This window comes from Macrotis lagotis, chromosome 7 (assembly GCF_037893015.1).
Source record: "Macrotis lagotis isolate mMagLag1 chromosome 7, bilby.v1.9.chrom.fasta, whole genome shotgun sequence".
Classification (NCBI taxonomy): domain Eukaryota; kingdom Metazoa; phylum Chordata; class Mammalia; order Peramelemorphia; family Peramelidae; genus Macrotis; species Macrotis lagotis.
Window position 1 is genome coordinate 104,523,822 of NC_133664.1, and position 18,467 is coordinate 104,542,288.

At 39.3% G+C, this 18,467-nt stretch overlaps 1 long non-coding RNA gene across 1 annotated transcript in view; it reads left to right on the plus strand.

The window, feature by feature from the left end:
• The first annotated feature begins 2 nt into the window (after positions 1–2).
• LOC141492822 (uncharacterized) overlaps positions 3–18,467 on the plus strand; it is a 31,551-nt gene continuing 13,086 nt past the window's right edge. Inside the window, exons 1-2 of the long non-coding RNA XR_012470054.1 lie at positions 3–1,058; positions 6,385–6,470. This is a non-coding gene — a long non-coding RNA (uncharacterized LOC141492822). The remainder of the gene's footprint in view (positions 1,059–6,384; positions 6,471–18,467) is intronic.

The window sequence follows — 18,467 nt, forward strand, 5'->3', positions numbered from 1 at the left end:
GAGCGCGCCTCTGGCTCCGCCCCCCGCCGACGTCCGGGAAACGGGGTCGCCTCTGTGTGACGTCACGCAGCGCGCGGCGTCGTTGGGCGTGGTCTTCTGTGAGTTACAGTCGCGCTCCCGGTGCATTATGGGAGCTCATCAGAGTCCCGGCCTTAGGGACTGGAGCCTTCACGTATTCAGAATCGCCACAAGCTCAGGACGCCTGCCCAGGGCTATCTTTATGTTGGTAGAAATCTGACATATATATATATATGTGTATACATACGAAACATTCTATAGGTACGTGCACAAAATACATGTATATACACACAGACATCCAGCATGCACATGCACACATAAATATGAATGCCTATAGAAAGAGTGTACATATACACAGCTATATATACACATATACAAACATAGGAAATCTATACACATAGAGAACTATAATATACATATATCCCCTCACTGGATTGTAAGCTCCTCGGGAACAGACTGTTTCTTGCTGCTTCTTGTACCTCCCAGTGATTATCATGTTGGCACGGAGGGGGTTCTTAATATTAGACTGAACTGTTATCGGAAAAGGAACAAGACTTCTGCTTCAATTTGATTCGTTTCTGGTTCATCTTTATTACCGGAGGAGTATGCTTTGGAAACCTAGCCAAGAATGGGGGGTCATCAAACCCGGAAGAGCTCCAGCTTCCTTTGGTGGTGTCTGGAGGGAGATGAGTGGTCCCCCTTCCCTACGGGGACCAAGCTACTCTCCTTCCACCCAATGGGTTGCTATGGGCAAGATGTTTTACTAGGTGCGGGACATTTCAAGACAAAAAGGAAAACTGGCATCTCCTTTGAAGGACTAGTGGTTCAATATGTAAATGGAAAAGTAAACTTAAATTGAGCAGGAAGAGAATACTGTGAACATGATGATCAGGAAAGGCTACTATGATTGGAGGAGCTGAGAAGATTGACAGTTCTTCCTAGGAATGGTTCTTTTGATTTGATTGCTCTTTTCAGAGCTACTCAAGAAGGCAGGGTGGCATGAAGATGGCCAGGAAATCACTTGGTGGAGCTGGGTCTAGGTAAGAGAAGTAATGCCCACCAGGCAGCCCCCATTTCAGGGTTGAGAACTTAAAACTCCCTGGAGATGTGTCTGGAATGGTGAAATAAATGATGCTGGATAGAGAAGCCAGTCTTCATTTAGGAAGGCTAAAGAGACAAAAAAAAAAATCTGCCCCATCTTGTTTTGTTCTATTTTTTATTAAGCATGGTAAGACTTGACTAAAATAGCTCCTCTCAAATAGCAAGTTACCTTCCAAAGAGTAATGCATAAAGCATCTTGGAAATGCCTTACTATGGACAGAATAAAAGATTAAGAGTCAAAAAATGTGCTTTTTAGGCTTGACTACCAATATTATGTAAAGAAAAGCCCCTAACTTTGCTAGGTCCCAGTTTCCCAGCTTAAGAAATAAGGTTCTTTTCTTTTTTAGGCAAGTTCAGGTCAGGGAAAGAATATAAGTTTAACGTATTACTCCAGTCTTCTTTGTTCTCTCTGACTCTCACCCTACCTGTGAAAAGGGAACTCTGAGAAATCCAAATTATTAGTAAATTCATTCCAATATATTGATCAATGTAAAAATTATAATTTTCTTTTAACATGTTAGACTCTAAAACACTGTGGTAACTTTTGAATGTTAGTAGGTTTCTTTCTTTTTTCATTTTTTTATTTAATATTCTCATTTTGTACAATTAATGTTATTTTTACATTAGTAAAATATTCTTGTTTAAGAGTGAACAAGATACCCCATCCCTCCATAAATATAGACTTGCTTCAGCGATAAAGTAAAGGGGAGAGAAAAAAAATAAAATTAAAAAAAAATAGTAAAAATTGTAGGTATGGCCAGGTGGAGCAATGGACGGAGCAACAGCCCTGGAGCTACGAGCACCCGAGCCCACATCTGGCCCTGTACACCCCAACAATCACCCAGCCGTGTGATATGCAAGCCACCCGAATCCCATTGCCCTGCAAAAACCAAAAAGAAAAAAGAAAAAAAAAAGACCCAAAATAAAATAAAATAGTAATAATAGGGGTGGCTGGGTGGTGGACAGAGCATTGGACCTTGAGCTAGGAGCACCTGGGGCCAATTCTGGCCTCAGATACCCAAGGATCACCCTGCTATGTGGCCCCAGGCAGGCAACCCAGCCCCATTTGCCCTGCACCCCCCCAAAAAATAATAAAAATTAAAGATGTGCTTGAGTTTTTGTTCCAACGCCAACAACTCTATCGTGGGTGGATCACATTCTTTATGATAAGTCCATCACAAAAGTTACTTCCATACTTTTCCAGCATTGCCATTGCTGATCGCAACTCCTTCCTTTTGTATTTCTCCACTACCATGTACTATATTTTCTCTCTCCTTTGACTCTGCTGTAGGGTAGCTGAGTGGCACAGCAGACAGATCCCTGGCCCTGGGGCCAAGAGGCCCTGAGCCCCCATACCACCCCTTAGGCCAGGAATCCACCTGGCCCTGTGGTCCCGGACAGGCCATCCAGTCCCAGCCCCCTTGCAATAAGTAAAAAAGAAAATGTGTTATATCTGACCACTCTCCCCTCACGGTCCATCCTCTCCTCCATCACTCACATCCCCCCCTTCCCCCTGTCCCCCACCTCTCTCCTTACTCCAAATGCCTATACCCCATTGAGTATATATATATGCTGTTTCCTCTCCTAGACACCTCTGATAAGGGCGAAGATTCCCTTGTTCCCCCTTGCCTTACCCCCCCTTCCATATCATTGCAATAGCTCATTATAATAAAGAAAAATCTTATTATATGAAATATCTTGGCCTATTCCCCCTCTCCTTTTTCTTTCTCCCATTACATTTCCCTTTTTGTTTATCGACTCCATTTTTACACCATATTTTATCTTTGAATTCAGCTTTCTCCTGTGCTTCAACTATAATAGCTCCCTCTATCTGCTCTATTAACTGAGAAAGTTCATATGAGTATTATCAGTGTCACTTTTCTGTACAGGAATACATGCAGTTCATCATTAAGTCCCTCATATTTTCCCCTTCTCCTCCAATCTCTATGCTTCACCCTAGTCCTGTATCTAAAGATCAAACCTTCTGTTTAGCTCTGGCCATTCCAGCAGGAACATTTGAAATTCCCCTGGTTCATTGAAAGTCCATCTTTTTCCCTGGAAGAGGACATTCAGCCTTGCTGGGTAGTTGATTCTTGGTTGCATTCCAAGCTCTTTTGCCTTCTGGTATATTATATTCCAAGCCCTACGAGCTTCCAGTGTAGATGCTGCTAAGTCCTGTGTGATCCTGACTGCAACTCCACGATATTTGAACTGTGTCCTTCTGGCTGCTTGTAATATTTTCTCTTTGACTTGGGAGTTCTGGAACTTGGCTATAATATTCCTGGGGGTTGGTTTTTCGGGCTCTCTTTCTCTGGGGGATCGGTGGATCCTCTCCATTTCTATTTTGCCCTCTGCTTCTAGAATATCAGGACAATTTTCCTGTAGTAGTTCTTTGAAAATGATGTTAAGGTTCTTTTCCTGATCATAACTTTCAGGTATTCCAATAATTTTTAAATTATCTTTCCTAAGTCTGTTTTCCATATTAGTTGTTTTTTCAATGAGCTGGTTTTTAGCATGCTATTTTCTTCAGCATTTGTTTGGATTTCCTTGACTAGGATGCTGACTTCATTTTCATGTTTTTCCTGCATCTCTCTCATTTCTTTTCCCAGTTTTTCTTCTAACTCCCTCATTTGATTTTCAAAGTTTTTTGAGCTCTATCATAACCTGAGCCCAATTTCTGTTTTTCTTGGAGTCTTTAGATGTAGGAGCTTGTGCTTCCTCATCTTCAGACTGAGTATTTTGATCCTTCTTGGGCTCATTTGCAAAATATTTTTTCAATTGTGTTCCTCTTTTTTCTCTGCTTGCTCATTTTTCCCAGCCTGCACCTGTTTGGGAGGTGCTTCCTGAGCTTTTGGGACACTCCCACAAGGGTCTCAGTATGTGAGGCTCTGTCCTCCCTCCTGGTCTGTGAATGACCATATGCGCCCCTCTCTGCTATGGGGCTGAGGTGGGGGGTGCCCTGCTGCTCTTGGGGGGGGGGGTCCTAGACTGCAATCAGGATCTGAGTGTGGTCAGAGCCCCAGAGTCCTGTTCCTGGTGCAGAGGACCGAGCTCTGCAGTCTCTCTTCACTCCCCTCCCTCAGCTCAATGGACTCATGCCCTGGGGGCTCCTGCTTACTGGCCTTGCCTGCTTCTGTTTCCTGGATCTGGAATGCAGTGGCCAGGCAGCTTGCTGTGTGCCCTGAGGGCTGGGCTCCACGTGCTCGCTCTGGCAGAGGTCCCCTGCTGTTCCCCCACTTTGTGCCCGGTCCTCCCCAGGGCGCAGGTCAGGAAACTCCCCTGCTGCTGTGAACCGTGGCTCCCAACACCCTGGGGCTGCCTCCGGGAGGCTGAAGTTCTTTAGCTCTGATGGGCAACCCCTCTGGTGGCGCCCCTCCGACCCCAGGAGCAGAGCCTTTCTGCTCTTTTCCAGATTACCTTGAGTAGGAGCACTGCCTCATTGGGTCCCTCTGTGTGTTCTGTCTCTCGAAAATTTAGTTAAAGTCCTTAGTTTCAAAGATTTATGAGAGAGCTCTTAGGACACCCTCCACTCTTGTCGCCATCTTGGCTCCGCCCCTACCCCCCACTTCTTTCTTTTTTTGAGAAAATGAAGAAACAAACTATTTTGGACACTTCTAAAAGTAACTAATTCCAAATGGATACAATGAGCCAAAGGGGAAGTGTAGCATGCTTAAAGTTAATACCCAATGCTGGATTTTGTCAAGATTAGTCCAGAGTCTTTGGCAGATTCCAGATCTATAGTTTGCATTTACTTCTTTGTCTATATGATATATTCCCTGATGGTTGGTTGATTCTTGTCCTTCATTATCAAAGAAGACCAAAATGTTATCAATATGTTAGAGATGACTTATAGTATGTCTGATTGTCTGATCAGATCAATACAGGCTTGGAATGTTCCACCATATGTCAGATACAAATAGTCCATGTGAATACTTGTGGTAGTTACTCTAAACCTCAGCTTCTTCCACTTTGCCCTGCTGTTAGGGTGCAGCACTCTCTCTGATGAGGGTACATCATGCTGGTCTGTGGGTACACAGGCTATTCTAACAGCCATGACACTAATCATCTCCAAGTAAACCGCCACCTGGACAATCTCAGGAGCTGGCAAGCCACCCTTAGAGATAAAGGTGTGCCAGAGTCCTTGGAAGCTGGACATTCCGCCCAACTGACCAAGGGCACTAGATACAGCTGTGTCTTATCACCTCCTCCCTAATGTACCCCCTTATCCTGTAATGCAAGATGATGCACGCACACACCGCTTGCACCTCTGTTCCCTCATTATCCTTTGTTCTATGTTGAGTCCAGGGGAGGGAACTCAGGCCGATATCAATATGATGCATAAGCTGGTTCGTTTATTGATCACAGGATACATACTTTTATACTCTACATTTACGTAACCAATTACATAAGCATTTTAGCAAGCATTTTTTTCACATGCATACCTTGTGTATGTCTTAGGTGATTGTTTTAAGAACCAAACAGTGATTTGATAAACAGAGTGCAGAAGGTAATTATCTCAGAATGCGCTATCTATCTGAGCCTGGGAATACACCTTGTTAGCTCAGACATGCAGCTCCTCCCTTATCTAAACTCTGAAGTACATCTTGCTGGTTAAAGCACATAACTATTTCTGTGTTAACCCTTCATAGCTCTTAGCCTGGAATACATATGACACAACAGTTCTACCCCAGAATATCTAACAGTTTATATGTAATAGCTAAGCAGTAATAAAATTGAGCTGGAGGCATAAGGCAGTAGTGGCTTGACTCTATTCTCAGCTCCCCTCTGGGAGGGAGGTCGCCACTGTGGGCCCCAAGGAAGCAAGCCACAACACTGGTCACTATGGCAGGGTCTGACCTGCTGCACAATCAATTCCAAAGTTGTTAAGAGAGACCTTCAGGGTGTCCCTGTATCATTTCTTTTGACTCCTCTTGTGATCACTTGCCCTGTGTGAGTTCTCCATAAGGTGGTCTTTTTGACCAGTGCTGGCATTCTAACAATGTGTCCAGCCTATCATAGTTAGACTCTCTTGGTAATGTTTGAATACTTGGCAGTTTAGCTTGAGAAAGGACCTCAGTGTCTGGTGTCTTTTTCTGCCAGGTGATTTTTAGAATCTTTCTAAGACAATTTAAATGGAAGAGATTCAGTTTCCTGACATGGTTCTGGTAGACTGTCTAGGTTTCACTGGCACATAGCAATGAGGTCAGCACAACAGCTCTGGAGACCTTCAGTTTAATACCTCTTCTCTCCCACACTTTCTTTCAGATCCTCCCAGATACTGAACAAGCTCTGGCAATACAAGTGTCAACCTCATGGTCAATGTGTACCTCCATAGAAAGGACACTGCCAAGGTAAGTGAACTTTTCCATAGTACTCAAAGCTTCTCCATTTGCTATAACTGATGATTCCACATATGGATGGCGTGCTGCTGGTTAATGTTTTCTTGGAGTTAACTGTAAGATCAAAGCAGCAGAGAATCAATCCATACTTTGTTGTATCTCAGCTTCAGAGGCTGCATTGAGGGCACCATCATCTGCAAAGAGAAGATAATGTACTACTTCGGTCTTGGTTGTAGCCTTTACAAGTTGAAGAATTTACTGCATCATCACACACAAACTAGTAGAATATGGTTTTTTAGGGCAGGACATGTTTGTCTTTTTTATCTCCAACACTTAGCACTCTGCCTTGTATATTATAGGTCCTTAGTAAATGCTTGTTTGATTGAATTAAATTAGTGAAATTTTAGGGTTAATTGACATTTTCTTAACACTAAAAAGAAGACTCCCTCTATATCTTTTATGTTTACCTCACTTCATTTTTTTGTTTATTTTATATTATTGCAATAATCTTGTTGTGAGAGTAATTATAACCCCCCCCCAAAAGATGAGAAACCTCAAGAATAGTGAGAGAAAAAAAGTGTACTTCAGTCTGTGTTCAGAGTCTAATGGCTCTGTCTCTGGGGTGAGTTGCCTTCCCCATCATAGCCACCAGAGAAGTTGCTTCAATATTTTTCCCACAGTTGCTCTTACTATCTGTATTTTCCTCCACTCTATTCTTCCCCACTCTCATTTATTCTATTCTCTCTCTCCTTTCACCCTGTCCCTGTTCAGAAGTGTGTTGTATCTGAGTACCCTCTCCCACATTCTTCCCTCTCTTCTATCACCTATTCCCCCCCTTCCCTCCCCCCATTACTCTTTATCCCATCCCTTTCCTCTCATTTTTCTCTGGGGTGACATAGATTTCTATACCCTATTAAGTGTGTATGTTATTTCCTCTCTGTGCCATTTTTGAGGAGAATGAAGGCTCACTCATCCCCCCTTGCCTTTCCCTGTTCCACTCCATTGAAAAAGCTTTTTCTTGACTCTCATGTGAAATATCTTAGCTCCCTCCCAGTACTTCTCTTTATTACTCATTGACTCCATCTTTTTACTATATTCTACTATTATGTTCCACTCCTTCCTGTGCCCTGTCTATTTATGCTCCTTCTAACTGCTCTTATGAATGAAAAAGTTCATATGAGTTATCAGTATCTTCTTCTAATGCAGGAATACAAATAGTTCAACATCAATAAGTTCCTCATAATTAGTCCTTCTTATCTGCCCTCTCTATGGTTCACCAGAGTCCTGTACTTAGAGATCAAACTTTATGTTCAGCTCTGGTTGTTTCAGTAGGAAAGTTTGAAAGTCCCCTGTTTCATTGAAAGTCCATCTTTTCCCCTGAAAGAGGATGTTCAGTTTTGCTGTGTAGTTGATTCTTGGTTGTAAACCAAGATCTTTTGCCTTCCAAATTATCATATTCCAAGCCCTACAAGCCCATAATGTAGCTGCTGCCTGATCCTGTGTAATTGTAACTATAGAACCATGGTAGTTGAAGTGTTTTTTTTTTCTGGCAGCTTTTAGTATTTTCTCTCTGACTTTGGAGTTTTGGAATTTGGCTATAATATTTCTGGGAGTTTTTCTTTTGGGATCCCTTTCAGAAGGAGGTGATCAGTGAATTCCTTCAATTTCTATTTTATCCTCTGCTTCTAGGATCTCAGGGCAATTTTACTGTTTTTGCTTCTTGAAAAATGAAGTCTAGGTTATTTTCCTGGCCATGATTTTCAGGTAGCCCAATAATTTTTAAATTATATCTTCTGGATCTTTTTTCAAGGTCAGTTGTTTTTCACATTTTCTTCTAATTTTTTTTTTTTGGTACGGTTCTATTTCTTCCTGAGTCCTAGCAGTCATCAGCTTCCTGTAGTTCCATTCTGCATTTGAAGGAGTTATTTTCTTCAGAGAGCTTTTTTTATCTCCTTTTCCAGCTGGCTAATTCTCTTTTTAAAGAATTCTTCTTATCATTTGCCTTTTTGTGTTGCTTTTTCCATTTAGCCTAAAATGGTTTTTAATATGTTATTTTCTTCAGTATTCTTTTGTATTTCTTTCACCAAGTTGCTGACTTGGTTCTCATGATTTATATGCATTGCTCTCATTTCTCCTCCCAATTTTTCCTCTACTTTCCTTAATTGTTTTTCATAATCTTTTTTGAGCTCATCCCTAACCTGAGCCCATTTTCTATTTCTCTTGCAGGTTTTGGATATAGAAGCTTTGATTTTGTTGTCATCTGAGTATGTATTTTGATCCTTCATGGGACCAAAGTAATTTTCTATGATCAGATTCTTATCTTTCTGTTTTATTTGCTCATTTTCTCAGCCTATGATTGATTTTCCACACTTCCAAGACTTTAGGGGGTTTTGGGACAACCCACAGGGACCTTAATTCCTCCAACGTCTTATGAGAGGCTCTGGCTGTTCTCTTGCCTGTGTTCAGGCCCTCCCCTCTGCCCTGGAGCTGTGAGGAGCATCCCTGTTTGACCATGGTGGTGTTGTGGGGACCCAGGTTGCAACCTAAATCTGAGTGTGGACAAACACTCAGGGAGAGCAGAGAGACCTCTGCAGTCTCCCCTAGCTCCCTTGCTGTCTGTGGGGTGGGAGCTCTGGAAGTGCTGGGTGGCTTTGCTGATTCCCGCTGCAGATTCTCACCATAGGGATGCTCTGAGACCATCGCTCTGCTTGTCATTCACTCTGGTGCGGCTGAGTTCTCTCACCTGACCCTGATGATCCCTAGGCCAAGAGGTCTGAAACCACTCCCTCTGCCGTGGACCCAGGCGCCGGGCCTGGTTGTGTTGTACTGTGACTGTGGCTGCGCTGCAGCTTTTTCCAACCCCTGTTCCTATGGAATAGACCTTTCCTGCAGAACTTCTAAGTTGTCTTGGACTGGGAAATTTTATCATTCAGTCTTTCTGTGGGTTCTGCCGCTATAAATTTTGGCCAGAGTCATAATTTGACAGTTTTGGAGTTTTAGGGGAAACAAGTTTCTGGGAATTCCTGCCTTCATGGCCCCTGCTAGTAGGTTTCTTCACTTCTTAGGTGAATTTAAGTAAACATGGTATTTATGAGGTTATATTAACAACTGAAGAAACTGAGGCCCCGAAGGATTGCGACTTGCTGAGGATCACATAGTAAGTGTGCAAAGAAGATTTTGAACCCAAGTATATCTTAGGTTTTGGAAAGTAAGTTTGTAAAGTTTAAACTTAAAGCAAAATCTTCATAATTTAAATTTTATTTTATAGTGGGAAGGTTTAAGGATCATTACAATCATGTCTGAACCAGAGATCAAATAATAGGAAAACAATATAGATATTTTTGAAAGAGGTTTCAGAGAGCTCAGCAAAATAAGAAAGGTCTATGAGAGCTGTTCCCCTACAGCTGAGCTTTATAGAAGTACAAGTGCTAGTCTGAAAGAGCTGAGCAGAAACTTAACAGGTATATGTCAGAATCTCTGAAAAATATTTTCATTTCTACAAAAGAAGATCCATACTCCTAACTGCCCTTTCTAGATATATTTCAGTGTACTGAGGAATGAATGATATTATAGAACAATACAGAGGAATTGTTTGAAATCTAGCATAGTTATACTATTTGACATTAGAAGATGAGGCCTGTATTGGAAAAGTACGTCAGACTTCCACTCCTCATTAGCTATGTGACTTTGGGCAAATTATTTAACCTCTCTGAGTTTAGTTTCTTAATTTATAAAACAAAGATGCTATTATTTGAATTGTTTAGCTTAAGGATTATTGTAAGGACCAAATAAAATCAGTTATATAGTGTTCTGTAAATTGTACAGCATTACATAACTGTCATAAATGATATAAATGAAAATTATTTTTACAATTTCAATAAAGATTTGTGTCTCTCTTTTGGAAAATGTTTAATTGATGACTTTTGGTTTACATTACAGTCATTCAAAGCAGAAAATATCCTTCCTCATAACAAAAAAGTTAAACAAATCCAACAACTTAGTGACTTATTGAGAGTATATGTCACATTTTGCATCCTGAGTACCCCACCTCTCTACTAAAGGGATATAACTTTCTACTCTCTAGGATCAAAATTGATCATTCATTGTACATATTATTCTTCAGGTACTGCTTACTACTCATTTCTTACAACTTTCTCCACGTTCCTCAGATTGATTTATATTCACCCCTTCTGTTGGTATAATAATATTATATTATATTTTTATTTTGCAATTTATTTAGTTCAGTTATTTTTCAGCTGTATCCGACCTTTCATGACCCCATTTGGTCATTTATTGGCAAGGATAAGATCCTGGAATGATTAGGTGCTTTCTTCTCCAGCTCATTTTACAGATGAGAAAACTGAGAAATCAGTTTTAATTTAAGTGATCTGCCCAGGGTCACACAACTAGTAGGTGATTGAGACTGGATTTGAATTCAGTAAGATAAGTTCTCCTGATTCCAAGTCTGTTTGTCTGTCTGTCTTCCATATATCTCAGTTTGTTCAGCTGTTCCCCAAATAACCATGATGTAGTCTGTTTTCCTTTCACATATGGATAAAATATTGCCAGTTAGTTAATAAATAACATCATGGAAGGGTCCTGAGAGGTCATCTAGTCTAACCCCTTCATTTTAACAACTGAAGAAACTGAGGCTCCAAAAGGTTGTGACTTGCTGAGGATCACATAGTAAGTGTGCAAGGAAGATTTTGAACACAAGTCTAGGGCTCTGTAAGCAGCTAATCAGTTTGCTATTTGGCAGCTGTTTGGCAGCTGTTCAGTAGCATCCGTTTCTACAAGACCAGCCAGAGCTATATGTTTGACTGTCATTCATTTGTTCTGGGTCCCAAATGATTTCTGTTCTTGCTGTTGTGGCCACAAGGTGGTTTATTTCCAGGCCAAAAAGTCACTTTGGCACATTGTCAGCTGAGGGTGGCAGTGTGCCCACTCATGGAAGTTGGTGAAATTCTTCCTTTTTTTCTCTAATTCAACAACTTTTTGAGCTTACCCCTCTCCACTCTCCCCCGTTTCTCCACAAATTATTACTGTTAAAGAGATCTATGCTATGGTGAATTGAGAGCTAAGCCTTTTGGTCAGGAGGTCTGAAATCTCACTTTTTTTTGGCCTGTGACCAGTTTCCTCTCAACATCACAGACAACTTCCAGACTACAAATTGCAGAACAGCAGTTGTTCTGCCTTAGCAGCCAGGTCTCTCCACTTTAGGGACCACCTAAAAGGGAAGAAATCATAGGTCCAGACCAGGGGTGGGAGAAAGTCCTGCCTGAGGACCTTACAAGGTGATGTAAATGTTATCTTTGTCATTCTCAACACTTAGCAAATGTCTCTTCCTGAGTTCAAATTCTGTCTTTGGACATTTTCTAGCTGTGTGACCCTGGGCAAGTCATTTAACTGTTTGCCTCAATTTCCTCAGCAGTACAATGAGCTGTAAAAGGAAATGGCAAAGAATTCCAGTCTCTCTGCCAAGGAGATCCCACAATGGGAATCCTGAAAAGTCCAACAACACTGAACAATAAAAATGGTGTTTTACTCAAGGACTTGCATTTCTGTTGCTTATTTAAAATAAATTTTATTGATGCCCTTTTTTCAAACATCACCAAAATTTTCATCAAAATCCCTCCCCTTCCCAGTCTCAGAGAGCCATCCCATATAACAAGTTTTTTTTTATTTTAAGATTGTATTGATTTTTTTTCTTTTTAGCATCACCATAATTTCTAGAGATGAGATAGCTCCTGCCTAATATAACATACACACACACACACACACACACACACACACACACACACACACACAGGCAGTGAGGGTATGCCTTTTCAACAATGGAATTGGTTAAGTGAAACCAACAGGCTCAATGACCATGTCTAAAAGTGGTTATGATTAGTTATATACAATTATATAATATTCTATTTCACTTTATTTTTATTTTCATTTTTATTGTAGTCATTGTTAGAGCCACTGTTAGTAGATAGAGTCATGGCCTTGGAGTCAGGAGGACTCATTTTCCTGAGTTCAAATCTGACCTCAGACTCTTATTAACTGTGAGACCCTGGACAAGTCACATAATCCTTTTTTGCCTCAGTTTCCTCAACTATGAAATGAACTGGAGAAGCAAATGGCAAACTACTCCAGTATCTTTATTGGGAAAACCCTAAATGGGGTCATGAAGAGTCTAATAGACCAGAAAAGACTGAACAAATAACAACAAATTCACTGTGGATATTTTTTCCTGGTTCACAGAATTTCATGGAATCCAGAATTTTTGGAGTTCAAGAGTACCTTACTGGCTATCTAGTACATCCTACACCCCAAAGGAATCTCTACTAGAATTTACTCAACAAATGATCATCCAGTCACTGCTTGAAATCCATTAAGAGGCATTATCTCCAGAGGTATCCCAGTTCACTACCCCTTATTGTTAGGTAGTGTTTTTTTCTCCTCTCTGACAATTAAGTTTAAATTTGCCTTCTGGCCAGCCAGAACAATTTTAATCCATCTTCTACATTGACAACACTTCAAATACTTGAAACTGACTAATCTTTTCCCTGAGTCTTTTCTTGGATAAGCATCCTTGATATAGTCTGATCTGAAGACACTTTACCATCTTGATTGCTTCCCTATGGGTACTCTCTCAATATCCTTCTTAAATTGAATATAATACGCCAGGGCAGAGTACAGAAGGAGGGCGTATCCTTTTTCCTGGATGTCATGTTTCTCTTATCAAAGCCCAAGACCACATTATATTTTTGGATACCACATAACACCAAAATCTGCTTATTTATTATTTTTTTTAGTTTTTTTTTTGCAAGGCAAATGGGGTTAAGTGGCTTGCCCAAGGCCACACAGCTAGGTAATTATTAAGTGTCTGAGGCTGGATTTGAACTCAGGTACTCTTGACTCCAGGGCTGGTGCTCTATCCACTGCATCACCTAGCTGCCCCAAATCTGCTTATTTTAAATGTTTAAGTTCATACAAATAGTCCTGTGGTTTTCCAAATTCCTCATATCAATTGCCTCTTGTGGCACAATATTTTTCCATTATATTCCTATTCTATGATTTATTCAATCATCTCCAAATTGAAGTATAGCTTCTGTTTTTATTTTTTGTGCTAATAAAAAAGCGCTGGTGTTCATCAACAAGAGTTTCTTAGGTTCTCATTGTATGTGGAGCATTGTATACTACACTGGGGACCTAAAGACAAAAGTGAAGCCACCTCTGCCTTTGAGGCTCTTATATTCTAGTGAGGGAGTTCTATATACTCTATAGGTATAGGTATACAATGCAGTTCTGGGAGGGTCAAGGAAAGGTTTTATAGAGAAGGTAACCCTGGATAGCAAGTCGTGAAAGCTCAGATTCTAAGACATGGAAGCAAGGAGAGAAGCATTCTAGGCATGGTTCCAGGGGGTGGAACATTATGTAGGCAGAATGGAAAGGAGCCAGTGTTGCTGGAATGAACAATGTGGGCCATATTGGGGAGTATATAGTGCTTACTTTCTGTTTTTCTTTAAAGGCATTTGACCAGCCTTGGAATCTCTGGTACAAAGAGTTTATATGAAGAGTTTAAGAAAAAAAAGACTAATGCTTTTTTCCTCTTCCTTTAGTAATTTTTTTTTCCTATAACAAATTTCCTCTGGTATGATTGTAAAAAGAACTTTTTGCACATGGGCTGATAGAATAGGATGGCAGGTGGTACCAGGGAGAGATTTTTCCCAGATTTTTAGGTTGGGTGCATAGAAGCTAAGAAAAATGAGCAAAGTTTTGAAAATATGTGGGCTATTTGCATAAGAATCTGGCAAGAAATGACGGCTGCCTGGAAGATGCTTCCATGCTCAGTTGCCCAGGGGGTAAGACACTGGGTCTCAAGTCAGAAAGATCAGAGTTAAATCTGGACTTATAAACTGATGAACTGTGTTACCCTGCATAAGTCATGTAACTTCTGCCTCAGTTTCTTGAACAGGGAAATGGAGATAATTGTATTCACCTCCTTGGATGCTGTGATGATAAAATGAGATAATATTTGAAAAGTACTTAGCAATGGCTGGCCCATAGTTTGTATCTAATATTTTTTTTCTTCTTTCATGAGGGAGAGTTAACTAAATCACTGAGCCTTACTTTCCTCAACTGCAAAAATGTGAAAAATAGCAGTGAGACCCTCATAGGACTGATAAAAGAAAAAAAGGTTTCGTTAACATTGAAGGGTTATGTACATGTGTGCTATTATTATAAAGAGGTCAATGGAGAAACAATAGGCATAGAGGTATCATTGTCATTATCATTGCCATCCTTCATCCTTTGTTCTCGAAGGGCTAATGACATCCTGAGGATGATGTCCTGACTTGAGCGTGAGTTGGGTGAATGAGGCAGAGTTGCACAGTCATCAATCAGACAGCTGTGGAGGACAGGAGTTTGAAACCACCCTCAGATATTGCCCCTTACTAGCTGTGTGACTTTGGGCAAGTCTTTTAATCCTGATTACCTTGAATCCAGGACCATCTCCAGTCATTCTGATTCATAGCCAGATGGCTCTGGAGGAAAAAGTTAGACTGGTGACTTAGCCAAAGACCCCCCTCACTGAAATTCAATTCATGTGCTTGTCATGGCATCACTTCCCTGATATCATGGCTTTCTTTGAGAACAAAGGACAAAAAACCCCACAGCAAGTCACTTCACTGTTTGCCTCAGTTTCCTCATCTGTAAAATGAAGTGGAGAAGGAAATGGAAAACCACTCCAATTCACTTTTCCAAGAGAACCCTAATAGGGTAAGGAAGAGTTGAAAACAATTGAACAACATTAAGTAAAGATATAACTACAATATAAATCAGTATAGGATAATTGCATAGAAAGATTAAAAAGTTTTCATAGTACCAGAGTTGAGTCTTGGAAGGATCAGAAGACAGAGAAGCAGAGCCAGTACCATCCAGGGGTAAGAGACAATGGTAGCAAAGGTTTTGAGGAAGAAAAGGCAGGATGAGTGAGGGGTAAGAGTGACTAAAGTCCAGTTTATTCAAAGTGTGTAAAGAGGAATTTTTTGTATGCAAATTTGTAATTTTGACCTTGTAGGAAGTCATAAACAGGTTGTTCAATAAATCTTCAGTCAACCCTCTAATACGAGAAAATATCTGGGGCAAAGAATTACTGTGAAATAATACCAATAATAACAGAAAGTTACGTGGAGTCATATTATCAGGGTCCTTCAATGTCTGGATAAGGGATTTGGATTTTATTCTGTAGATAACAGAGACCCCCCACCCCGAAATGTCTTTGTGGAGGGGAATAACTAATCCAAGGTACACATTTGAAAAATTATTCTGGCAAACATCTGGAGGAAAGGTAGGAAAGAGTAGGAAAACTAGGAAAGAAGTTAGAAGACTGTTTTGCTAGTCCAAATAATAATAGTAATAATAGTAGTGCTTTAAGATTTGCTAAGTACTTTATGAAAATTATCTCATTTAATCTTCACAGCAACCCTGGGAAGTAGGTATTATTATTTTGATTTTAACAGATGAGGAAACTAGATACAAAGTGAAGTGACTTGTCCAAGCTCAGAATTAGTGAATGTCTGATGCCAGATGTGAACTTAGGTATTTCTGAATCCACATCTAGTACTCAATCCATTGTGAACTAGGTCAAGGAAATGGAAAGGAAAGAACAGAAGCAGGAGCTATTAAATAAATAGGCCATGGTAACTTATTAGATATAGGGGATAAAGGATTAGGAAGAATCAAATATGACAAAAAAAGGTTTTGAATCTAAGATTTATATAGAGAAGAGGATTGATTTCATTATCAGAAAGAAGAGAGGAATAGGTTTTGGTAAAACTAAAATTTTTTTTTGTGGGGGGAAGAGGAGGTGGAGGGGAGAAGACTAGTAGGATTTCCCTTGTTCCCTTCTCCCTAAAAAAAAAAATCCCCACTCCACCCAAAATATGTATGGGTATAAATACATATATATATATATATATATATATATATATATATATATATATATATATATATATTCACATATGTGGAGAGAGAGAGAGAGAGAGAGAGAGGAAATCCAGAGGGAAACAAAGCAAAAAAAGCTTTGAAAGCTACATGTTGAATTTATTACATACTTGAAAAGAAAAACAGGTTCTGTGTGGCACAGATTTGCAATTATAATATCTTTTGGTTTTACAAGTTTATGGAAGCGATAATCTTTTGAGTTATTTGTGAACTTTGAAATAAAAATGAAATTTAAAAATTGCTTGGCAATTTGAAATTTTATGGAGTAAACTCATTTAAATATCATTGTCATTTTTATTGTTATGGTCTAACCACAATTAGCATTTCTCCGTTTACTTAGGTCCGTGAATTTCTATAAAGAATTTTGTGGTTATATTCCTGTGTGTGTTGTGGTAGGTAGATAAGAGTTATATATTTTATATGTTCTATGGCTATTTGGACTGGAATTCCTCTATCTTGCTCTCACAAGTTTTGCTGATAATATACAGCGCTGCTAATAATTTGTGGCTTTATTTTCCATCTTGATAATTTTCTAGTTTTTGTGCCAAATTGCTAAGTTGTACCAAATTACTTTTTAGTTGAGTCTTTAAGATTTTCTAGTCATTATATCACTTGCAAAAATCTTGTTTTCTCTTTGTTCTTGTTTATTCTCTCATTTTTTTTCTTATTGTTATAGCTAAGATTTCTCAGGCTATAGTGTTCATGGATATCTTTGCTCCTAATTTTAACAGAAAGGTTTTTAATCTTTACATACAACGTTGGTCCTAGATTTTAGATAGATAATTTATCACATTACAGAAAAGTTCATTTATTCTTATACTTTTTGATATTTTTTTAGTTTTTTTTTTCCACAAGGCAAACTGGGTTAAGTGGCTTGCCCAAGGCCACACAGCTAGGCAATTATTAAAGTGTCTGAGACTGGATTTGAACCCAGGTACTCCTGACTCCAGGGCCGGTGCTTTATCCACTGCACCACCTAGCTGCCCCAACTTTTTGATATTTTAACAGAATTGGGTGTTGAACTTTGTCAAAACTTTTCCAATATCTATTGCCGTAATCATATTTTTGAAATTATTTTTGCTATTTATATGTTCTCATATTTTTTCCCTAATTTTTCCACATTCCTTTTAGTTATTTCATAATATATTCCTATGATGGGAGGTTATTTTACTTGTACCCCTTACATCCCATATACTGCTTTTCCTTAATGCTACCTATTTTCTTCTTGAGTTTAATGTTTTTTCCATATCAATATTTTGGCATATGTGAATGGATTCAACTTTTTTATTGTTTAGTAGAGATGAAAGTAAGGTTTACAAAATGCTGATTCTCACCTTTTTCTGTACCTTTTTATATGGAAACATTATTTATGATAGAGTAAATTCTTTCTTTTTCCTCCTTTTATTCCCCTCTTCATTTATTTCCATTTCCCTTCATTTTCTTTTTTTTTAAAAACCACCCAAACAGAACACCTGCAGTCACTCTGCCTGTCTTATATAACTTTCTCTATGACCCTTGAAGACAGGAATCTAAAAGGACATGTATTTCTTTTCCTCTATTAAAATACAAATAATTAATCATAGAATTTCTTCCAGTTTATAAAATATATATCTACATTTTTTCCATTCCTGTATTTGCAATTCAAAGTTTCTACTCAGCTTTGACTTTTCATGAAGAATTCTTGGTAGTCCTGCATTTCATTAAAGATCCATCTTCTCCCCTGTAAGATTATACTCATTTTTGCCAAATAGGTTATTCTTGGTAGTAAGCATGGTTGTTGTGAGGCTCAAATGAAATCGATGATGGGTGTAAAACACTTTGCAAACCTTAAAGAACTAAAGACATGCTTATTCATTATTGTTAGCTACAGTCACAAGGCTTTTAGTCTGTTGATGACTTCATTCCCTTTTTTAGCTCAAGCAATGTTTATAGAGCAATATAGAGGTATGCTGGTAAATATTTAATAACTAAGTTCTCTGGGAAAAATGCTTGCACATAAATTTAAATTTT